Here is a 26252-nt window from a genome sequence, read left to right on the forward strand (position 1 = left end):
AATATATTTTGATAACCTCATAGTCAAGTCTTGCATTTCATTCTTCATGAGCATGTTAGCTTGACTCAGCTTCTGACATTGTTCCTTAAGTGCATTTTTCTCTTCATTATCCTGGTTTTGCAAAAAATCCTTTCTCTTAGCTTGAGTTGATGATAACCTTTCTTGTAGAATAAGAATGAATTCATTAGCAGAGTTCAATTCATCTTGCAGTTTCAAGTTCTTCATCCTTTCAACATCATAGTCCTCAAGTGTCATCTCAAGTTGCTTCTCCATAGCCATGTTCAATGATTCTGGTTTCAAGATCTTCCTCAAGTTGTTAAACTTCCTCTGAGGTACCAAGCTCTGATACCAATTGTTGGAATACAATGAACCCAAGAACACTGAGAGGAGGGGGGTCGTGAATCAGTGTTCTGTCAGTAACACAAGATTTTAACCTTTTATAACATACACATATAAACCGGTAAATGAAGAAACTTATAACATGAAGTAGATAAACCAGCCACATGAATGAACACCATAACACACTGAATTTATACGTGGAAAACCTCAAAGAGGAAAAACCATGGTGGGATTTGTGACCCACAATATCAATTCACTGGCCATATAAAAGATATTACATAGCATGGGGGTCTGCATATGCAGGAAGGCACACTGCCTAGAGCACATTGCTCAACACAAAAGAGTCTCACTAACTACAAGCTTCTGTTGAAATAAGACAGTACTGGTGAACTCAAAAAAGCATCTGCAATGCCAAAAAGAGTTCCGATTAAGGCTTTGTTCTGTATCGATTCATAAACCCTGAACCTTCTACCGATATCTCCTCTTCCTCCAAGAATTATTTACAAACTATCTACTGATCATAGCATGATATTACATTTGCATACAAAATGACCTTCATGCATATCCTTTGCATCACACAGTTCTGCTACCATGTCATATACATTATCCTATTGTCTCATCTTCAAAATGACCTAACAGACTGACTTATATACCCTTACAAATAATATGCCTTATGTTGGCTTACAATACAAAAGATATTCAATGTCGGCCTTACACAATAATTACAAAATGATTTTATAATAAAACATTTCAGATCCAGAATTTTTTGGCCCAAGTCCAGGTGTGGGTCAAACTCCCTGGGCTCCCAATGGAATTCTAGGAGGAAGACGTTTTTGCAGGAATTGCCAATACCTTTGGGGAGCTTATTGCCATTGATCAAATCATGGCTTCTAGAAGAAGGTTGATCTATGCAAGGATATGTGCTGGAGTTGGACTTGATACGAACTTGCCTGAGGAAATAGAGATAGAATCAAAACTGGGGAAGTGGAAGCAGAATATTGTTTATGAAACAATCCCCTTCGCCTATTTTCATTGTAAAAAAGTCGGACACTGGGCTAAAAAATGTCCATCTAAAGAGGATAAACCCCATATCCAAACTAAGGTTTTGAAAAAAGTGGACAAGCCACTAAAAGTTTGGGATTCCAATTATCCTAATCAAGAGAAGCAGTCCCAGATAGTAAGGGTGGAGGAAGAAATCACTAGTGAAGTGGGTAATGAACAAAAGATTCAGATGTTGGAACAGGGTGTTAAGGACTCAGTACACAAAGAAAAAGACAACACTCAGCAAGAGGGTCAAAAAGAGGACAAGACAAAGGTAGAGAAAGCAGATAAACAACCCACAGATAATAAAGAGGAAGGAGATAACTTCAACCTTGTCTCAAAATCTCAAGATCAAGATAAAGAAATAGACTGGTTCCAAGAGGCCCAACCTGATACCATTTTGGGCCGAGGGCTATCGGAAATCTCATTAACCACCCCAGCAAAGGGAAAGCTGGCCTATTCGGAGGAACAAGATCCAAAATGGGGAGATGAAGAGGACATAAAAAAGGCACTGGGGAAGAATGAATCAAAGCAGGGGGACGAAGAAGTTGCAGAGGATAAAAGAAAGAACAAGCAAAAGAAAAAGAATAACAATAACAATAACCCAGTAAATAGTACGCTTACTAGAAACACCAGAAGCAGGCTTGGTGATGTGGGAGCGCAACACACTTCTCCAGGAAGACACTCAAATGCCAAAAAAAGAACATTGGAAACAAGCAAGAATTTAGCAGATGGTACCCAAAGAACCATCTTTGAGGTAGGTATTTCTAAAAATCCATGAAAATCATCTCCTGGAATATTAGGGGACTTAATAGTCCTCACAAACATAATTTAGTTAGAAACATGATTAGAGACAAAAACCCTAACATTTTTTTGATTCAATAAACTAAGATGGTGAAAGATAAAGTTGAAAGTTTGAATATTTTCAAAAATGGAGGAGTCAGCGGAGGTAGTTCAGAAGGTGCCTCGGGAGGAATTGTTACATTCTGGAACAAAAACAATATAGAAGGAGAGGTGTTAATTCAGGACAACAATCTGGCCTGTATTAGATTTAAGCACATTAAGAATTGCACTACGTGGGTCCTAACAAATGTTTATGCTCCTAACACTAAGACTGGACGAAGCGAGATGTGGAGATATCTTATCAGGTTGAGAAGAAGATTTGCTAAGGACGGCTGGATAATTATGGGAGATTTCAACACTCCCTTGAAGGAAAATGAGAAAAGGGGAGGGAGTCATGCTAATCTGGATAGCAGATTGGACCTAATGGACTTTATAAACAATAATGCCATTCATGATCTAGAGTTGCAAGGAGTCAAATACACCTGGACTAATCGAAGAAGTGGTGAGAATTTGATTCAGGTCAAACTGGATAGAGCTCTTCTTTCCTTAGATTGGTTTAATCTTCATGAATGTTCTTTATCTTCTCACATAAGGGTAGGATCATATCATTACCCTATAACCTTAATGGCTGAAGTAAAAAATAGGAGACATTTCCCTTATAGATTTGAAAAAATGTGGACTAGACACCCGGATCTGGAAAGTAAGATTAAGGACTAGTGGCAGGTTAGTATTGAAGGCAATGCCATGTATAAAGTGGTCAAAAAGCTGAAGAATGTTAAAGATAATGTCAAGAAGTGGAATAAGGATTGCTTTGGGAACATCTTTACCTCAAAAGCATCGACCCTCTTAGAACTCAAGGAAATCTAGGATGAGATACAGCACAATGGTTATACCTATATGTCTAGAAACACTAAAGATGCTATTCTGATGAGATATCATGAAATAATAGCTAAAGAGGAAACCTACTGGAAACAAAGATCGAGAAATGTCTAGTTAAAGGAGGGGGATAGGAACACTAAATACTTCCATATGTCCACACTTAGACATAAGGTCATAAATAGAATTGTACAGATTAAAGTGAATGGCAGATGTGTTGAAGATGATGATTCCATGAGCAAGGCTGCAATGGATTTTTTCTCTAATCTACTTGCTAAGGATCAGAATTTGAATAAACAGGCCCAAAGGGAACTTCTGGACAGTATACCTACCATTCTGGGGGAAGATCACAATGACCGTTTAACTACCATTCCCTCCCATGATGAAATTCTGACAGCTATTAAGTCCTTTGAGGGCAGCAAAGCCCCAGGTCCGGACGGCTTTCCCATGTTCTTCTTCCAAATGTACTGGCATATTATTGGAGATGATGTTACCATAGCTGTGAAAGAGTTTTTTGGTGCTAGAATACTTTTGAAAGAAGTTAATGGTACTTTTATAGCTCTTATACCCAAAAAGATGGGGCCAAATTCAATGGATCTTTTCAAACCTATAAGCTTATGCAACTCTCTCTCTCTACAAGATTATCTCTAAGGTCCTTACCTCTAGAATTCTCAAATTGCTTCCTTCCATTATATCGCCTCAGCAAAGTGGTTTTGTCCCGAGAAGGCAAATTTTGGACTCTATCATCTCTGTTCATGAAAACATCCATTCTCTAGCCTTTTCTAAAAAAGAAGGTTTTTTTCTGAAACTTGACCTTTCTAAAGCCTATGATAGAGTGGATTGGGATTTTATGATGGATGTTCTTTCTACTTTTGGTTTTAATCCTAGGAGTGTTGGCCTTATCAGGCAACTTGTTTCTTCGGCTACTTTCTCTGTGTTAATGAATGGCTCCCCTTCTCCTTTCTTTAAAGCCTCAAGAGGTCTCAAGCAGGGGGACCCCCTATCTCCAGTGATCTTTATCATCATGGTGGAATGTTTGGGGAGATGTATTGGAAAACTGGTTGAGAAAAGGGAGTTTTGTGGTTTGAATCCTTCTTCGGCAGATCAAATATGCTCTCATCAGCAATTTGTTGATGATTCTATAATAATGGGAAAAGCCACTGTGAAGGACGCTAGAAGAATAAAAAAGGCTTTGGATATCTATGGAGAGGCTACTGGTCAGCTTATAAACTGGTCTAAAAGCTTTGTTTATTTTATCAATACCCCGGAGAGAAGGAGAATTAAAATTAGTAACATTCTGGGTGGCCAAATTGGTAGCTTGCCTGCCTCCTATTTGGGGCTCCCTTTAGGTCAAGATCTTCCGCATACCTTTTGGGGAGCCTTGGTGGATAAATTCCATAAAAAGTTGTTTGGATGGAAGGGAGCTCTACTTAGTCAAGCAAGTAAGGCTCAAATGCTAAAAACCACTCTTCAAAGTATCCCTCTCTATGCCATCAGTCTGTTTAGGATTCCTACTAAGTATGTTGAGGCCATTGAAAAAATACAGAGATCCTTTTTTTGGACAGGGGTTGAGGAGAAGAAGAGAATGAACTTAATTGCTTGGGAGAAGGTCTGTAAGCCTATGAATAAAGGCGGTCTGGGCCTTAGAAGAATAAGAGACATAAATGAATACCTTATGGCCAAGAAGATTTGGAGAGGATATAGAAATCAAGGAGAGCGGAAAAAAATATGGGACAACAAATATAAAAGCCAATGTCCAAATCTTCAAAGTTTCCTCAAAGTGGAGATTATCCCAATTGGATCCAATATTTGGAAAAATGTCTCTAGGACTAGAGACTTAATTATTCAGTTCTGGGAGGACCCTTGGCTTATGGAGATCCCTTTAAATGAAAACCCTGAGTGGAATAGATATCAAAACCAATGCAAGGAAAGATTTGGAACCAAGGTGGAGGATTATTGGAAAGATGGACAGTGGAAAGACTTATCTCAAGTGGATCAGTCTTTGGGTAGTTTGAACAAAGTCATGAACTCAATGGTGAGGATTGAAGAAGAAGACCAGTTAATTTGGAAACTCACTGCTAGTGGTACTTTTACTGTGGCATCTCTTTATCATCAACAGTACAATAACATGGAAAGTCCTTGCTGGGCTAAAGCATGGGTGAAAGGCCTTGCCCCCAAGATCAATATTTTCTTTTGGATAGCCCTTCAAGACAAAATTCTTACTACAGAGAATATAAGAAAAAGAGGTATCAGCATACCAAGTTTCTGTACACTCTGTAAGCAGAATGAGGAGACAATAAATCATATACTCTTTCATTGCCCCTTCTCAGCTGATGTTTGGGGAAGTTGTCTGGATCAATTCAATATCAGTTGGAGCTTCCCCAACTCGATTCAGGAGATTTTCAAGTCATGGCATCATCCTTCAAAAAACAGAACCACTACCTTACTATGGAGAATTGCTTTACCACACATGTGCTGGGGTATATGGAAAGAGAGAAATGAGAGGATTTTTAGAGAAAAGAATACTAAGGCCAACATTGTGTTTGAAAAAATAAGAAGAAGCATAGTGGAAAATATGAATATTATAGGTGGTATTGATAATCCTAACACTAAGGAGGGTCAATTTGTCTATAAAAAATGGAGATTAAAAGCTCAAGAGAGTATCCAGAGTAACCCTAGAGAGGGAGTGATATGGACCAGCCCACCTAGGGGATGGATGAAAATCAATTTTGATGGGGCCTATAAGGGAAACCTGGGGGTTGCAGGATGTGGAGTGGTCCTAAGGGATGAATGGGGAATATGTAAAATCATAAAATGTATTCCTATAGGAAAACAGACCAACCATGTTGTCGAAGCCATGGCGGCTTATCATGGGATTATCCTTGCCAAAGAAGCCAAATGCACTAAAGTTTGGTGTGAAGGAGACTCCTTAAACATTATCAATTGTTTAAATATGAAATTCCCGTAGTCATGGTCGATCAATAATGCTATTAAAGCAACAAGGAAAATCAGCGAAGAGCTTGAAATGTGTGTTTTTACACATGTTTATAGGGAGGCCAACCCTTGTGCTGATTGGGCAGCCAACCTGGCTTGCCAATCGGAAGACATCATCACTAGTTATGGTGAAATGGAGATTGCAAGTGAAATGAAATCCTTGCTCAATCAGGACCGAAGCTATACAAGGCAACGTGGTACTTTTAATCATTATTTCTAATGACCTTTCCACCTTTTTCGATGTAGGGCTTGCTTGAAGATAATGAGCTATTAAATAGGTGTCATATCATCATTATTTGGCACGGATTATAGGCGCTCTTACAGAATAACTACAGAAACCAGAGGAAAAGTTATCAAAATGAGAGAAGGCATTGCAAGGAAGGTGCTGGAAAAATGGGAGGAAACAAGAAGAGATTTGAACCTGCATCTTGCTCTGAATGGAGAAAGAACGAAGAAGTCTAGAGTATCCTTCAGCAGGGGGGTCTCAATGTTTTCATGGAACGACTGAATGGGAAGGACCCCACAATTACCAACTACTTCATCAAGAATTGGAAAAATGGAAAAGTTCTGATTGGATCACATATGATGAATGTAGACGAAGAGGTTATCGCTGAGGCCACGGGGATGACTACCGAGGGTATGAATTTTACAGGGACAGAGGGATATCAGATAAAGTTGCAGACAAGTTTCCTATTACGGATGGTGAGAGAAGAAAGATGATCAAAATTGACAACTCCTACCACTCCCCGAAGAGAATTTGCAAGCCATGGAGGTTTGTCTTATTTGCTTCTATTGAATATATTACCTTAGATGGTAGGTTTACTAGGGCTTATGGGCATCACTTCGTCCTTCTTAACCATTTCCGTCATGGAGAAAGGGTTAGCCTTCCCTATTACATGGCCTGTTCAATCTATAAAGGAGATCCAAAAGGACCCTAAAGGCGATCATGCCCTCCACCAGGGGCTTATGGTCCTACTTAATAAAATGCTAAAGGGGAAGTGCATTGAAAAGCCTATTAAAGGCAAAAATGTCAGAGATGAGACTACGGAAAGTAAGGATAGTGGTTTCAACTTTGATTCTGAGACTGAGGGAGAGTCGGAAGAAACTAGCAAAAAAGGGAGGATTAGGGCCAAGAAGAGGAGGATTATTGTGGAATCTGAAATGTCGGACTCTGAAACTGATTCCCTTGAGGAAAAATCTGTTAAAAAGAGGAAAGGGAAAACCTCTGGAAAGAAGGCTCAGAAAAAGAACACTAAAAAGGGTAGCAATTTTGATCTCAATTATGTTTTGGTTGAGTCTGAGGAGGAGGATGATGATAATAAGAGGATTGATAGTCAGGACAAAGAAGGGGAGGGTAACCCAGTTAAGGATAATTTGGAAACTGTGGAGACCGTGAATACCACTAGTCTGCATAACGAGGAAAAAGGGGGTCAAAGTGATAGTGGTGACAAAGATACCATTAAGGCTTTCTGTGAGACCATTACTACTTTGGTGAAGGATATTAATAGTTTGAAAGCTGATACACAGGCCATGGCAAGAATTATAGTTGGTGACAAGCCCTTGGCGGAGCATGTTAAAGAGTTAGTGGTTGTTTTGCATAATGCGCAAGCTATTGAATGTATGGTTGGAAAAATCTTAGCCACGAAGAAAAAGGTCAATGAGATGGGAGATAGAAAGGAAATGGACAACAAACTGAAAGATTTTGGCAGCAAAATTGACATGCTGGAGCACAATGTCAAGCAGCTTGCTGATCAAAATTTCCAAATCCTTAAATCTTCGATGGACAACATGAACATCTTTATCAACAGGTACGAGAATAATGCAGAGAAGGATGGTGATAAAGAGCAGGTGAACAAGAAGGGTCATGAAAGGAGGACCAGAGCCAACACAAAGAATAAGGTTGAAATCGAAGGTCGTGAGCTGGAGGATATGAAGACCTTAGCGAACAACATGAAACAAATGGTTGTTCACGCTGAGGAGACCTTGAATAGTATTTAGTTCCAGTTGTTGTCCTTGGTTTTGTCTCTTTGTTGTCTTTTGCTTTCCTTTTGCTGTCTGTTCCGAGTTTTATGTAATGATGTTTTAAGCTGTACCCTTCTGGTGGGTTCATTTTGACTTTTTGAAGTGATCAGGCACTTTTTTAAGCTTTTCTGTTCTCCTGGCTTGTAAAAGGTTCGGTACCTTTCAAATACCTGTTTTTACTTAATCAAAACATTTCAGATCTAGATTGATGTCGGCTTCACTGAAATGTTGGATGCCGGTGCTAGTGATGACCCAAAATACTCAATGTCGGTATTTGCTAGTGTATGCCTCCAAATGTCAGTATATGCCTTCAATAGAATCTTGTTGCCATCAATGACAACATATGATTCCAATGAGTGTCAATTGCCAACACATAGACCTATCCTTAGAGGTTGCCATGGAACGAATGACCTCAGAAGCAACCACCACCCCATCCAAAATTCGACGACCCACCACAAAGCCTCCTTACTCAGAAATAATAACTGGCAAACAAGATTTAAGCCTCTCAACAATCAATTTCATAATAATCTTGTATGCCACATTACAAAGTGCAATAGGTCTAAAGAATTCAAGCTTATCAACACCTTCCTTCTTAGGAATGAGGATCAAAAAAGTAGCATTCAAGGCACGAAGCATCTACTTATTTTGAAAAGACTCCTGAACAACCTCTAACAAATCTAGTTTCACAATATCCCAAAACTCTTGGAAAAATTCAACAGGGAAACCATTAGGGCTAGAGGTTTTCCCCTTATTCATTCCAAACACAACCTCCTCCACTTCAAGCAAAGTAATCGGACGAGTAAGTGAAGCATTCAAATCATTAGAGACCAAAGAAGGAATACAAGCGAGAACCATATCTTCATCAAGCTCCACAAGAAGTGAATCCTCTATAAACAAAGCAAAGTAGAACTGGCGAGCTTCTCTAGACACAATCTGTTGCAAAGAAATCATAACACCCTCAAAATTAACTAGATAAGAGATATAACACTTATTCCATCGAGCCTGCACAGAGTGATGGAAAAAAAGCAGTATTCCTATCACCCTCTTGAAGCCAATCAATTCTAGCCTTTTGTTTCCAAACTATCTCCTCGCAAAGCTCCCACTCCACCAATTTCAGAGCCTGGGACTCAACATGCCCAAGAGCCTTTGAGAATCCAAGATCCTAATCTGATGAGTAATAACAGTAAGACGCTCATGCGCTTCCCTTTTCTTGGCCCTTAAATTGTCAAAACATGACCTATTCCATCGCTTAAGATGATACTTGACATACAAGGATAAAAAAAATTAATGATCCATTTTTATGACCCATTTTGATAACCCATTTTGATGACCCACTATTACAACATATTTTGATGGCCTATTTTTTGTATCTTTTTTTATTATCTATTTTTAAAACCCATTTTAGTGACCTATTTTTATGACCCATTTCTATGGCCTATTTTAACGACTCATTTTTAATACTCTTGTTAAGCACTCATTTTTATGACCTGTTTTTTACTATTTTTATGACCTAGTTTGATGACCCATTTTAATGATCCATTTTGAGTACCCATTTTTAGTACTCATTTTTATGACATATTTTGAACACCTATTTTTATGATATATTTTTAATATCTATTTTTATGACTCATTTTTAGTATTTATAATGGATGTTCAAAATGGGTTATAAAAATGTCATCAAAAATTGGTATTCAAAATAAGTCATAAAAATATGGGTTCTAAAAATGAGTCATTAAAATAGGTAATAAAAATAGGTCATCAAAATTAATAGTCAAAATGGGTCATAAAATAGATTAAAATGGATCATCAAATTGGATGCTAAAAAAAATGGCCAAAATGGGTTATAAAAATAGGTCATCAAAATGGATACTAAAAATGGGTCATCAAAATAATTCATAAAAATGGGTATCAAAATAATTCATAAAAATAGGTCATAAAAATCGATACTTAAAATAGGTCAAAATATGTATTAAAAATGAATCATCAAAATGAATAATCAAAATAGGGTCATAAAAATAGGTACTCAAAATGGATCATCAAAATTAAAGCACACATGTCATTCAAAGTGAATGTCAAATTTATTTCAAACAAGCACCACACAAAGTGAATGTCAAATTTATTTCAAACAAGCACCACATAAAGTTAACTTTTAACCATACACACACAAAGTGAACATCAATTAAGTTTGTTTATAAACATTCCACACAAAATGTTAAAAAAATAAAATTATTTCATGCTCCACACAAAGTGATAGAAAAAATGGATTTCAAAGTTCTTTCCAACATGCACACATGTGCAATGAATGTCAAAGTTAGTTCAAACAAACACCACATAAAGTAAATGCCAAATTTAACATTCAAAAACACAAAATTGAATGCTAAAATTATAAAATAAATGTTTTTTAGTTTAAATATACCTAACTAAAAACACAACTAATATGAATCCCAAATTAAAACTCTCCACAAAAGAAAAGGCCAAAGTTCAAAACATGCTTCACACAAAGTTTGTTCAACCACACACAAAATTAACATTGATATTCAATACAAACAAAATAAATGCCAAAGTTAAAACACACTTCACAAAAAGCTAGTTAAACCACACATGAAGTAAACACAACAAACACAGACAAGATGAATGTCAAAACTTATAACACTTTAGCAAATTTACGAAGTAAAAGCACCAAATTTTGAACATGTACATAAGTATCAAAGTTAAAACACTCTTGAAAGCAACAATGAATTTAAGTGCACTCCCCCCTCTCCTCCTTTCCTCAATAAGGAGATGTCATATTCACTCATGCACACAAAGTGAATGTTAAAGTTCAAATACACTTTTGATAAACTAGTAGATGAAAAGTGAATCACACCAAAAAAAAATAGTTTAAATGACAATTAAAACAAACAATTCATGTATATCAAAATTCAAACACATGCACACATTAAATGCTAAAACTCGAGCACACAATGCAAACACACTTACACAAGATGAATGTCAAAACTTATAACACACTTTAACAAATTTACAAAGTAAAAGCACCAAATTTTGAACATGTACATCAAGTATCAAAGTTAAAACACTCTTGAAAGCAACAATTAATTTAAGTGCACTCCCCCTCTCCTCCTTTCCTCAATAACGAGATGTCATATTCACTCATGCACACAAAGTGAATGCTGAAGTTCAAATACACTTTTGATAAACTAGTAGATGAAAAGTGAATCAAACAAAAAAAAATAGTTTAAATGACAATTAAAACAAACAATTCATGTATGTCAAAATTCAAACACATGCACACATTAAATGCTAAAACTCGAGCACACAATGCAAACACACTTACACAAGATGAATGTCAAAACTTATAACACACTTTAACAAATTTACAAATTAAAAGCACCAAATTTTGAACATGTACATCAAGTATCAAAGTTAAAACACTCTTGAAAGCAACAATTAATTTAAGTGCACTCCCCCTCTCCTCCTTTCCTCAATAACGAGATGTCATATTCACTCATGCACACAAAGTGAATGCTAAAGTTCAAATACACTTTTGATAAACTAGTAGATGAAAAGTGAATCAGACAAAAAAAAAATAGTTTAAATGACAATTAAAACAAACAATTCATGTATGTCAAAATTCAAACACATGCACACATTAAATGCTAAAACTCAAGCACACAATATAAACACACTTACACAATATAGTTTAAACATGCAATATAGATTAATGTCAAAGTTAGTACACTATTCACACAAAGTGAATTTAAAAGTTAAACACATTTCAAAGAACGACGCATAAAAGTCAAATGACATTTCACACATGATTTGTTGAAACAAAAAATCCACACATATATAAAGTAAATGCTAAACATTAAATATTCCATTAGTTTTGTATAGTCTTTAATTCAAACACATTTCAACATAGTTTCTTTAAAGACACACTTCACAAGTGTACAAAATAAATGTCAAAGTTTAAACATGCACCAAGTACACTCTTACACAAAGTTAATGTGAAAGTTCATATATAAACACAGATGCTAAAATTCTTCACTCAAAATGAATGTCAAAGTTCGTTCAAGCATGTTTAACACAAATTTAAACACAAGAAGTAAATATTAGAGTTCAATACACACAAAGTAAATATTGTAATTCGATACACACAAAGTAAATGCCAAAGTTAAAACACACTTCACACAAAGTTAGCTCAACCACACAAGGTGAACATAAAAAGTCAAAAACACATTTCACATATGCAAAGTATTTAATATACACTATAATTAAAACATGCACATAAAGTGAGTGTCAAAGTTCCAACACTCTTGAAAGTGAAAATAGCTTAACCACACGAGGTGAATATAAAAAGTTAAAACACATTTCACATATACAAAGTAAATATACACTAAAGTTAAAACATGCACATAAAGTGAGTGCCAAAGTTCCAACACTCTTGAAAGTAAAAATAAGTTCAAACATACCCACCCACACAAACTAACAAACAATAAGAGGAAATTAAATATAAGTTACTAGTAAAATAAACTTTACCCAAAGTTTAAACACAAACCCTCCCCCCTTCCTTTTAGAAGAGATTGAAGTTCACTTACACACTTCAAACAAATTTCAAGAATACAATAAGGGGATATTAGAATTCAAGAATGCACACAAAGTAAATGCCTAAAGTTCATAGATACCCATATGCAAAGTATTTAATATACACTATAATTAAAACATGCACATAAAGTGTGTGTCAAAGTTCCAACACTCTTGAAAGTGAAAATAGCTTAACCACACGAGGTGAATATAAAAAGTTAAAACACATTTCACATATACAAAGTAAATATACACCAAAGTTAAAACATGCACATAAAGTGAGTGCCAAAGTTCCAACACTCTTGAAAGTGAAAATAAGTTCAAACATACCCACCCACACAAACTAACAAACAATAAGAGGAAATTAAATATAAGTTACTAGTAAAATAAACTTCACCCAAAGTTTAAACACAAACCCTCTCCCCCTTCCCTTTAGAAGAGATTGAAGTTCACTTACACACTTCAAACAAATTTCAAGAATACAATAAGGGGATATTAGAATTCAAGAATGCACACAAAGTAAATATACACTAAAGTTAAAACATGCACATAAAGTGAGTGCCAAAGTTCCAACACTCTTGAAAGTGAAAATAAGTTCAAACATACACACCCACACAAACTAACAAACAATAAGAGGAAATTAAATATAAGTTACTAGTAAAATAAACTTCACCCAAAGTTTATACACAAACCCTCTCCCCCTTCCTTTAGAAGAGATTGAAGTTCACTTACACATTTCAAACAAATTTCAAGAATACAATAAGGGGATATTAGAATTCAAGAATGCACACAAAGTAAATGCCTAAAGTTCATACATACCCATATGCAAAGTATTTAATATACACTATAATTAAAACATGCACATAAAGTGAGTGCCAAAGTTCCAACACTCTTGAAAGTGAAAATAGCTTAACCACACGAGGTGAATATAAAAAGTTAAAACACATTTCACATATACAAAGTAAATATACACTAAAGTTAAAACATGCACATAAAGTGAGTGCCAAAGTTCCAACACTCTTGAAAGTGAAAATAAGTTCAAACATACCCACCCACACAAACTAACAAACAATAAGAGGAAATTAAATATAAGTTACTAGTAAAATAAACTTCACCCAAAGTTTAAACACAAACCCTCTCCCCCTTCCCTTTAGAAGAGATTGAAGTTCACTTACACACTTCAAACAAATTTCAAGAATACAATAAGGGGATATTAGAATTCAAGAATGCACACAAAGTAAATGCCTAAAGTTCATACATACCCAACAAATAGCTAGTGGGTGCCAAAGTGAAACACACTAAACCAAAAAGTGTAAAAGACACTTCAAAACAAACAATTAATGTATGCTAAAATTCATACACGCATGAACTAAATGCCAAATATCAAGCAAACACTTCATATAAACACACCAAAAAAAGGGAATGCCAATAAACAATATAAAGGGATGTCAAAGTTAAACAATAAGGGGATGTTTCAAACACACACACTTCACACAAAGTTCAAAAATATAATAAAAGGATGCTAAAATTCAAACATGCACACAAATTGAATGTCAAAATTCTAACAATAAATGTAAACCAAGTAAATGCCTAAAGTTCAAACACACCTCTAACAACTAGTAAGTGTCAAAATGAAACACACTAAACATAAAAATAAGTCACTTCAGACAAACAATTATTGCATGCCAAAATTCAAACACATGCAAACTAAATGGCAAACAAACAGTTTATGCAAATGATAAATAAAATAAAAAAATGTCAAAAGTCAATTCCAAAATTCAAAACCAAGCTTTAATAAGCAATATAACTAAATCAAAATTCTAACAAACAGTTTATGCAAATGATAAATTAATTCCAAAATAAAATACTAAACAAACATGTTTAAATATTTACAATATTACCAAACTATGTTATAATTAAAGAATTACATTGCACAACACATGTTAAGTTATTATAGGTAATGAAATAAAAATTGAAAAAATGTAAAATTTTATGAAGTAAAAAATAGTATAAAAACAAAAACAAAAAAAATTTAAAACAAAGACACTGAACCTAAAAGAATGGCCATGGCTAATGACCATTCTTTGCGGCCTTAGAAAGGGGGCAAATTCAACCCCTCCCAAATAAAAATAATGACATTAAATAATAAATCAATTTACATATCATTTTACTGGTTAAATTGATAGGCATTGTCTCAATTTACATATTACACTTATTGATGTCAACAATTTCAACAATTGGTTCAAAAATGCAACATCTTCAATTTTAAATTATCCGGTAAAATGCCTCAATTTACAAATTACATGTACAATTTTAACGATTGCAACAACCTCTTCAGTTTTAATATCATCTATCACCTGAAGTCCCCTGAACGAATTGGCATCCCTGCAAGCCCCCATCCAAACAAAACTGAATTATGTTAAAGAGTGTAACCCCAAATAAAATGTTGAATTTACATAATGTGAATTGGTAGAAGATTTTAAAAGATTCATTGAGCCAATTTCTATTAAGTAACCAAATTAGAATTTAGAACTGGATGTATTCTATATGGCACAACAGAACATGCTACTTTCAAAAACTTCAGTTGACTATTTTCTTCTTACTGAGCAGGATACAAAAAAATCTTAATATAGAGGAATAAAATTGGCAGAAGCGGGTGTGGAGGGATCACATCTTACTCAACTGCAGATATCACATCATGATCAACAAGCATTTTGCACATTCATTGGTACAATTGAATATGCCTATTTGTTACGTTGTTTCAATCAAGAATATGAAAGGGAGAAACCACCCTTCCAAAAGAATTAAGACACGAATCATGACCTTAAGACAACAAGGAGACAGAATATGAAAGGGAAAAATCATCTTCTCTGAAGAATTGAGACATGAGTCATGAACATAAGAAAACAACGATGCAGATTCATTTTTCAGTCTGTAATTGAAAGGAAGAAATCCTCTTTGCAAACTTATAGCGTTAGAACAAAAAACAAGCTAAATCTCAGCAAGTATTGATTCTTTGTCCATAGGAGATTGCTACAAAATCCCTTTAATTAAATACAATCCATGAGGATGCTACCAAAAATCTATGTGGGGAAGAAAAATTAAAAACATTAAGTTCTTGAGTTAACCAACAAGGAGACAGAATATGAAAGGGAAAAATCATCTTCTCTGAAAAATTGAGACATGAGTCATGAAAATAAGAAAACAACGATGTAGATTCATTTTTCAGTCTGTAATTGAAAGGAATAAATCCTCTTTGCAAACTTATAGCGTTAGAACAAAAAACAAGCTAAATCTCAGCAGTATAGTTAAATTCAGAGCAATTACGAGAGAGGAAGGGATTTTACCAGTTAGCAAATTCCTTGCAGTCTGATAGGTTGAAGTCTCAAATTTCCGGGGCTCTAGGTAATTTCTCTTCACTTGAGTTACTGTTTCCGGGCGATAACTTTCTGTATGGTTGTATACAACCTGAGGCAGAAAATTTGAAGGAGCTTGGCCATGTATGGTCCTGACAATCTTACAGGTTCTATCCCTGTACAAAACTATAGCAATCTTACAGGTTCGAACAAAATTAATGGATCCTTGCCTCTAAGCATCTCCAAGCTACCCCTCTTCACTCTTTCCTTATATGATAACCATATAGGAGGGACAATTCCAGAATTCAGTTTTAATCTCACCAACTAACTTTCTTAAATATGAGTATAAACAACTACACAGGAACCATTCCTGAAAGTATTGGAAATTTGATAGAGTTAACCTTTATAAATTTGGGCACAAACAATTTAACAGGAAGCATACAGCAAGTAACAACTAGACTGACCAAACTTGAAAAACTTTTCTTGGACAATAACCACTTGGCAGGCTTAGTTCCCAAGGTTATAGGAACCCTTCTGCATTTGAAAAAAATTGATATCTTTTGCTTTGAGTTCCGACAATTTGAGAGGCAGGGTTCCTGAATCCATTGGAAAGCTCCAATCTTTAGAAAAGTTGTTTCTTGGTTTTAACAATTTCTCTGGTCCTATACCACATAGTATTGGTGATATCCAGAAACTTAGTTTGCAAATTACTAATTGTGGCTCTTCTATGAGATGTAGAATCAGAGAAAAAGATTCTGTGGTTATTATCAAAATTGGAATCCATATATCTTTTGTTGGCTTTACCATGAGGTGTGACAGTATTGATGCATTTGAAAAAAATTGATATCTTTTGCTTTGAGTTCCGACAATTTGAGAGGCAGGGTTCCTGAATCCATTGGAAAGCTCCAATCTTTAGAAAAGTTGTTTCTTGGTTTTAACAATTTCTCTGGTCCTATACCACATAGTATTGGTGATATCCAGAAACTTAGTTTGCAAATTACTAATTGTGGCTCTTCTATGAGATGTAGAATCAGAGAAAAAGATTCTGTGGTTATTATCAAAATTGGAATCCATATATCTTTTGTTGGCTTTACCATGAGGTGTGACAGTATTGATGCAAGCAAACCTATTTTGCAGTCAATGTGCAGTACTTTAGGGATTCCGCTTCTGACATTGAACATATGCTTTTAAGCAATCATTGTTATAGCTTAAGACCCTTTTGATTGTGAGAGAATTTTCATGGAATTTCATCTCATGAAATCAAATTTTTATTGTATACAATTGTACTACTAATATGTAAAAACAAAGCCTGCTGTGACCGTATACTCTGTAATTATAAAATTATAGTAACCACTATGTAACTGTTAACTTTTTTATGCTATTTTGGATAATTTGTGGTTTAGGAAGTTTTTAAAAAAAAGTTATATATGGTCACCATTTTTGGTTGTAAGCCTTTGGAGTGTCATCTCTAGTAAAACATGAAGTGAATGATTTTTGGTTTATTATCAAATTTCAAATCCTCTGAAGTCTCGTACAATGTTGGGAGGGAATCATGCTTTTAAAATGGTCCATGCCTTAGAAGTTTTAGGGTTAGGATGTTTTCTAGTCTTATGAACAAATGCAGTGGCATGCTAAAGACAAAAAGACGTCTTGCTGCCCCATAGGGCACGCTGCAAGGCAAATAGGGAGAAGCTTGGAAGAGCACGATCAAAACATGTGGCAATGACAGCTATTAGTGGCTTCAATGTTAAGGTATTTGCATGTGGGCAAAAAAAAAGAGAAAATATTGGCAAGACAGATTCAACGTATGAGACAATGACAGACCCTAGAATAATATCATTATCTATCACTGATATGTTTGAACACAACAAAATGGTTATTAATAAGGAGTTTCTCCTCTGGAAAATCCATTCATGGGAATAAATAATGAAGGGATAAGAGATTTACTTCGCTTTTTAAATTGAAAACTCGAGATCCATGAGATTCAAGAGGATTAAAGGGATTAAATGTCAATAGCCCTCAACAAATACTAAATTACAGTAGAAAAGAAGCTCCTACATTTAGAAGTTTCCAGTTCTTTTATCAACAAGTGTACTACACAAGTACTTCTACCCTTGAATGCATTTTATCTTGGAAGTGAACTACACAAAAGGTTGGGTCTGTTACTTATCAGTACTTCTAGGAATATTAAAATTGTGTAAAGAAGGATAGATTTCAAGCCATACTTGTGAGGATGTATAGGTGACATTCTAAAGGGAGGAAATTCGTAGGCCTTTCTGTGTGGCAGAACTGAGAGCTATTAGCTTGTGGGTTCTCAAGGAAAGTTAACTCAAGATGATCCTTGTTTCTTGTTCACAAACTAGGTCAAATGTTGGTAGACTGATGGCTTTATGCTGAATGGATCATAGACCTCTCTTGAAGAGAAGCATTTGAAGCTCATAATGATCTACCATTAAGCAGAAGGATGCAAAGGATTTAAATGATTTTCTTGATCCTCTCTCAGATTTCGTACCAGATATGGCGAATACTATTGCATATACTTCCACTATTTGGCTAAGATTTATAGCCAGTTTAAGATTGCATAGGAGAAGGAATTCATAAGTGTTAAATCTGAAGATCAATGATAATTGGTTATTCTGTTCATCTTGTGTTACAAGTAAAACGTATGTCTGAGAGTTTGTGTGGCAGCAAATATAAATATAGAGATCAATGTCTACATTTTTTATTAATATTTCATCCATTTCAAATGATAAGGTGAGTTCTACAAGTGTGAATGACTTGACAATAAAAGTGGATAAAAGAGATGCAAGAAGGAAAATGAGCAAAAGAAGGTAGTGTTAAGACATTATAATGACAGGACATGTTATAAGTGTAAATGCATGATCACATGACAGTTTGGCCAGTGCATAGTAAAAATAACAAAGAGGTTAGCATACAAGACAGTGCAGAGGTCACAACCTTTTTCAATGATAGAGATGCAAGAAGGAAAATGAGCAAAAGAAGGTAGTGTTAAGACATTATAATGACAGGACATATTATAAGTGTAAATGCATGATCACATGACAGTTTGGCCAGTGCATAGTAAAAATAACAAAGAGGTTAGCATACAAGACAGTGCAGAGGTCACAACCTTTTTCAATGAGAGATAAGAGTGGGTAAGAGTGGGTAAATGTGACACAATTGGGGAAAAAAGGCACAAGTTGATAAAGATCAGCCCAGAGATCTAGAAGACAACTTTCTTTACTATATTAGTCATGGCACTAAGTTCAAATGCCAAATCACAAGGGCGGGTCATGAGAAAGAAGTCAAGCCTTGACCATGTAAACATAAGGACAGTATTCTGCCAAATTTTAAGAGAGAAAGTATAGTCATAGCAATCCATAGGAAAGTTATGAAGAATGTTTAAATAAGGATGGGACTGACTGGAAGATGTTGAGAAGCTTATTTGCGGGCTTCACAAAGTAATGAGCAGAGCCATGCGAGTGCAGAGTGACCCTTGATAGAGCATACAATCCTGGATGAGTATACAAAACATTTTAAAGACAATGGAAAAACATAAATACCAAGGAATTGATTCCAATGACTAGCCACTCACTGCTAGGAGCAGTGACTAGCCAGATGGTAGAAGACTGTCACAATGTGAGGTAATGATCAGCTCATGTAAGTGAAGATGCAAAAGGATCTATTTTGGGACTCTTAGACCACACAAAACCATGGAGGTGACCTTTTGTGTAACAAATAACAAAGGAGATAGCAGATAAAATACATGACAATCATCGAAGCACTATCATGAGAGAATAGTTAATGGAAAAGAGAGGGGCTGTTATAACAGTCACAAAACTCAGAGGGAATATTGTAGAGGTCACAGGGATATGAGGATAGTCTTAAAAGTAGAAGAGTATGTCAAAGATACAAAGGAAAAGTGACTAGCCACTCACTGCTAGGAGCAGTGACTAGCCAGATAGTAGAAGACTGTCACAATGTGAGGTAATGATCAGCTCATGTAAGTGAAGATGCAAAAAGATCTATTTTGGGACTCTTAGACCACACAAAAACATGGAGGTGACCTTTTGTGTAACAAATAACAAAGGAGATAGCAGATAAAATACATGACAATCATCGAAGCACTATCATGAGAGAATAGTTAATGGAAAAGAGAGGGGCTGTTATAACAGTCACAAAACTCAGAGGGAATATTGTAGAGGTCACAGGGATATGAGGATAGTCTTAAAAGTAGAAGAGTATGTCAAAGATACAAAGGAAAAGTCTTGAGTATCAATGACTATTCAATGTCATTCACAGTTATGATGAATAGTAATGGAGGGTAGATACAATGAATATGAGAAGTTCCAAGCATGCAAAAGACTTGACACAAGAAACGTTTGTATGCAGAAGAATCATAGAAGTCCCCGTTCAAATAATAGTGCTATGTGATCATGGGCGTCTTTCATGACAACACACAGAAGGTCAAGATGAGTTAACAAAGATTTGTGAAATATGTGACAGTGCATAGTAAGCTACACTAAATAATGACAGAGGTGTAAATAATGACATGAGTGTCTAAGAGGAGAGGACATTGTACAGTCTAAAGGAGATATAGTAGCCTATGGATTGGTAGAGTACAAAGTTCAGATGGCAAGGCACAAGAGTGCAAACCTAAATCAGATGCATTACAGTGCACCTAAGACAGAGCTGAGATGTATACACTATTACACAGTGATATTGAGAAGGCATACTTGGTCTTCAAGTAAAGTCCTGGCAATATGAGTGATGGCACATAGATCATTTGTAGTAGTTTTAGCAATCTCCCAAACAAACCACACAAAGTTGATGATAATGGGCATGTAGTCATTGTATAAGGAAGACAACAATGAGAGTTTCATTGCATAAAGGTAGTAGATGACTACATGATAATTTACAGTGGATACAAGAGAATGACAGTACACAAAGACATTCATAGTTGACATGGGGACATGATGGTGAGGAAGATAGCTGGATAGAGCCATGAATAACAGTCCAGTTTATATGATTTTCTAAGGAGTAGCAGAGACATGAAGTGTCAAAACAAAGGAAATGACAGTCACTAAAATGAAAAAGACACTATTCTATTATTAAGGACAGTCATGGCATATCAAAGTTTAATGTGCCAAAGGTAGTCCTCAAGAGCACAACAACTAAGAGAGACAGTTGCAGGCCTAAATCAAATGCATTACAGTCCACCTAAGACAGAGCTAAAGAGTATACACAGTGACATTGAGAAGACATCCTTGGTCTTCAAGTATAGTCTTGGCAATATGAGTGATGCCACATAGATCATTTGTAGTAGTTTTAGCACTCTCCCTAACAAACCACACAAATCTCATGAAAGAGTGCTAAAACTGTCATTAAAAAAAAGCCTCCAAACCATTTAGAATGTATGCATTTCTTTTTATATTTTTGTGCAATGGAGCAAAACTTTAAAACACGTTATAAAAAAAATCAATAAAATAATACATGCATGTATATAAGAAAATCTGGACTATTTTGTTTATATACATATTTTGTATTTTGAAATAGTAATTTGTAAACTCAGGGGTTTCTAGAACAGTAAAAACAAAGCATTTGAAAAACAAGGCATATAACAATTTCGAGTAGACTACAGAACTATAATGGCAACTCAAGCATTATATATACCCGGCACAACATATCAATGGCTTCTGCCAACCAGCTATTGAATCTATAATTGTTCACTATAATATTAGAGCCGCCCAGAATCAGTTTTCTTCTTTTTTTCACATCTTCGTAACAGAAAATGAACCACCTGAAGAAAGCTTATAACAGAAGACAAACAATTGAAGGAAATTTTATGGATTTGTTTGATAGAAAGTTGAGATTCTGATCTTTAAAGGTAAAGGGATCATTAAAGAAAACTGCAAGACGCTCTGAAAATTACTCATGGATCCTTTTTCAATCTAGAAATTATTTTCAGATGTTAAAAATTTAAAATTCAAGCTCAAATCATAATCATAGACAGTAAACTAAGAAAGAGATATGTGAGTCTAGTAATCCTGTATGGAATATTTTGATTTCCTAATATATGATCTGGTCAAATAGAGTTGGAACATCTCTATTTGGACCATAATTAGTTGGCCATGTCTGTTGAGCTAAATTAAAAGGATATTGCAGGGGAGGTTCATGTATGTTGCCTTCATTGTGCATAGCATATTAGACTGCGGGGAAAAGATATTGCAATTTGTCCAACCTACCCAATTCAAAGGAAATGCCACCTGTCAAGCTGTTGTGAGAAAATGCAATATAGTTCAATTCAAAGCAATCACTGGGAGAGGCAGAGATTTTACAAGTTAGCAAATTCCCTGGAGTCTAATGTGCAAAAACTCTTTCCTTTCACCTAAAAATGTACTTCCTTCTAGCTGCAACTAAAAATTCTGGTAAAGAAAACCCTTTTACCAAGCATTCAAACATAAGACCAGCCAAACTTTAAACTCAGTTGGCATTCATGCACTGACCCATGGTAGCTTAAATTCAAGTCAAATGAGATCTTAATTAAAGCACTCTTTGACATCATTGGACTCTAACAAACTATAGGCAACTAGAAAAACCTGAAACAGATCCACACAAAATCAACAAAACTGCTTCGTGACAAAAAAGATGCCTATGCAAAGGCCCATGATCAATAAGATTTGGCATGTACACATGATGACAGTGGTAATCAAGAACCTAGACACTGTTGGAGAAAAAACAAAACTAAGCCACCAAATAAAAGCCAGGTTATAGCCAATACCGACTATACTATACCTCCAACAAATACCACAATAGCTGCTTCATTCAATTGCAAATATCAAATAAAAGAGAACCATCGATCTCGACAACAATGAGAATTTTCATTGCATAAAGATAGTAGATGGCTACATGATAATCTATAGTGGATACAAGAGAATGTAAGTACACAAAGACATTAATAATTGACATGGGGACAAGATGGTGAGGAAGATGGCTGGATAGAACCATGAATAACAGTCCAGTTCATATGATTTTCTAAGGAACAGCAGAGACATGAAGTATCAAAACAAAGGAAATGACAGTCACCAAAAATGCAAAGACACTATTCTATTCTCAAGGACAGTCATGGCATACCAAAGTCTTATGAGCCAAAGGTAGTGTAGTCCTCAAGAACACCACAACTATAAGAGACAGTTGTATCATAGGAATTACATTGACCTATATGATATGATAGTCATGAACAGTGAAGAGGCAGACAGAGCCCAAAAGCAGGGAGGCATGGTTATGTATACTGCAATAATTGCATTCATGCATCTTTTCATGAATGAAATAAATTCTCAGGCAAAACACTCAACGTATCATTCTCAATCTAAGTTTCAATTCATTTATAATATGAAATTAAGATAAAAGAAAACAATTAGAATATGAGACAAAGATAAACAACAATTTTTAATGTAGATAATGGCTAGTGGATGGGAAGAAAAAATTGGGAGATAAGACATACCTAAACGTAGTTGTGCAGAACATGTCATTCAACCCAAAATGGGCAGGTCCCTGTGACATTATCAACCTCTACTGTGCCTCCTCTCTTGATTGTTGAGAAGGGATCAAGGACAAAGTAGCACAACTCCTCCATCCTTCCTTGCTTGCCCGCATAAATCCATTCTCTCGTTATACAGTATTTTAAAAAAGGAAATTATTGATGGGAGTTAAAGGAGAGCCTACATACACTTGCAATTCATTTATATTCAAAATAGCGAGTAAAAAACAAGGACAGCTAGTCACAGAAAATGCTCATCAAAAGAATATAAAACATCAAAATAATTACCTTAAACAAGAATTTTGTGGCTTCCTTTTGCTCTGCCTCTGCCTTTTTACTTTGTCCTTCTACTGTTCCACCTCTTCCTATGTAAAATTGAAAAACCAACAAAAACAAAACAACTCACAGATAAACACCAGCACAAAACCCTTACCAGAAAACATGAAAAGTCTAAAACAAAACAAACAAAAATACTCAAGTAAAAGGCATTGAAAAAAAATATAACAGAAGAAGAAAATAAAACAAAATATTGAAGAAGAGGAAGAACACTCTTTAAATGAAAGATATGGAACTATTTATGCTTTCTCCAGTTCTCCATATTACCGTTGGATATGCGTTTTTCTGCTCTTTTTTTTTTCCTGCTCTTCTAACAACGTTCAATTTTCGTTTCCCGTTGCATTCTCTAAACGGATAGATTTTTGTATCCCATTACATTCTCTAAATGGCTATTTGGATTTCATTTGGATTCAGAGGAAGTGCTTCACCATTTTCACCAGATCTTCCCACATCATCTCTTAAATTCTGATTTCCACTCCCGCGTCTGAAAATAATTAATGATTGATTTATGCTTTTATGGGCTAAAAACATTTCTTTATAAAAATAATAATAAAAATATTGAAGTGTGAACCAAGGTCTCCCCAATCCATTCGATTTGCTTATTTTCTATATATATTATGGTATCTATTGTTAGAGTATATATATAGAGATCAATATGGTATCTATTATTAGGAATTTTATCATTAAATAATATAATGGGTGGAATTGTAGTTGTTTGTTATGTCTAGAATCAAAATGTCTATAAACAAAAATCCATTTTCGAAACAATTTGACATGCAAATGACAGATAAATGCATGAAATATGCCATGTTTCAGCTTTTGTGGAGGTGTTATTTTATCACTCCAAATAAAATAGTACCCTTGCCACTTGTCTCTAGTTAGATTCACAGCTTTTTGCATGAGGACTTGGTGTTTTAGTACTTTAGAAGAACATTTATTTTAGAGATGATTCTTTTCTATTATAAGATATCTCTCGGCATATTTTACATATGTTTTTTAAATATAAGTATACTAGTTTAGATTGTAGTGTAATCAAGTGGCAGTGAAAGAGTATAACTAGTATACTTATATTCAAGAAAGACATGGAGCTGAATAATGTTGCACTCTTTCACTCTCATTAAAGATGTAACAATTTCATATACTTAGAGACAAGTGGCAATGATTCTATTGTATTCAGAGTAATAAAATAATTCTTATAAAGAAATTGAAACATGCATGCATTTACATGTCATCTACACGTCAAATTTATTCAAAATCATTTTTTTGTTTACGGATGTTTGTATGCCATTGTAGATGCGTCTCGGCATAATTAGGCATTGAGTCTTCATTATCATGATGTATTTCAAATATTAGGGTTGATAAACAATAGGTAAAAGATATGCTAAGCTATCTTAAGAAATAAATGATATATTTTTATCTAATTGGTGCATCTCTTTTTTAGTTCTTGGAAACAAGGTACTTGCCCCACTTTGTATTTCTTAGAGATGAGGGATGCCTAGTGGAAATGAAAACTAAAGTTGGAACATGATTGATGATAGTTGACATGTAGTGGTGGAAACTATGATAATGATATTGGATGTGATAGAGAACAATGGTGCTATTTTGAATATGAGAAGTAGCGACTACGAGGGGAAAATAAGAGTAGTATCATCAAGAATGGAAAATACGAAAGAGAGAATTTGGGAGTGAATGAGGAATGTAATCAAAGGTATCCTTTTAACATAAGTAAAACATAGTGGTAAAATTTTCAGTACTAATTTCATTGGTTTAGTTCACAACCATTGTTGGGCTCAACCTAGGGCTCTTACGTGGAATGTTCCCAACTAGTTGACTTGTATGATTAGCTTGTATGATTATAATTACCTTGGTGGATACATTCATAGTCATGTTACTAAATAATTTGATGGTAGGGATTAAAATAAGATAATAAAATTATAATTTCTTTATTGATGTGTACACTCCAAATAGGTTGCCAAAAATTAGTCTAACAATTTTGTTGATATTAGTTTAGTATATAAGACTTGGAATATAAAACAATGGCATACCGATTCAAGCGAAAATTATAAAATCAAAACATAGTTATAGTTATGAGCATTTCTTTAGTATGTGGACCATCAAATTATTCTAAACATAACATATTATGTTGGTTTATAATGTTAATACTAATTTCATCTATGTATTACTTTTAGACATAGGTTATTCTAATGGACATCTAGAAAGGATAACCATATATTACATTACATCGAGGCATAGATATTCTGAGTAGAATTTTATAGATATATAGACTTTGGAGAGAAAACATAAAAGATACTGATTGTGTGAGG

The 26252-nt window shown here is 34.9% G+C and overlaps 1 long non-coding RNA gene across 2 annotated transcripts; it reads right to left on the reverse strand.

The window, feature by feature from the left end:
* Positions 1–14842: 14842 nt before the first annotated feature.
* On the reverse strand, positions 14843–24442 carry LOC131063613 (uncharacterized). 2 transcript variants are annotated; one of them, XR_009111100.2, is made up of 4 exons: positions 24196–24442; positions 23881–23957; positions 23557–23782; positions 14843–15081 (listed from the first exon to the last, which is right to left on the reverse strand). It is a non-coding gene; the product is annotated as an uncharacterized LOC131063613 (long non-coding RNA). The 2 variants fall into 2 exon arrangements; XR_009111099.2 differs by having other exon boundaries at positions 23557–23773; positions 24196–24437.
* Between the last annotated feature and the right edge of the window lie 1810 nt (positions 24443–26252).

The sequence above is a fragment of the Cryptomeria japonica genome, chromosome 4 (genome assembly GCF_030272615.1).
Source record: "Cryptomeria japonica chromosome 4, Sugi_1.0, whole genome shotgun sequence".
Lineage (NCBI taxonomy): Eukaryota > Viridiplantae > Streptophyta > Pinopsida > Cupressales > Cupressaceae > Cryptomeria > Cryptomeria japonica.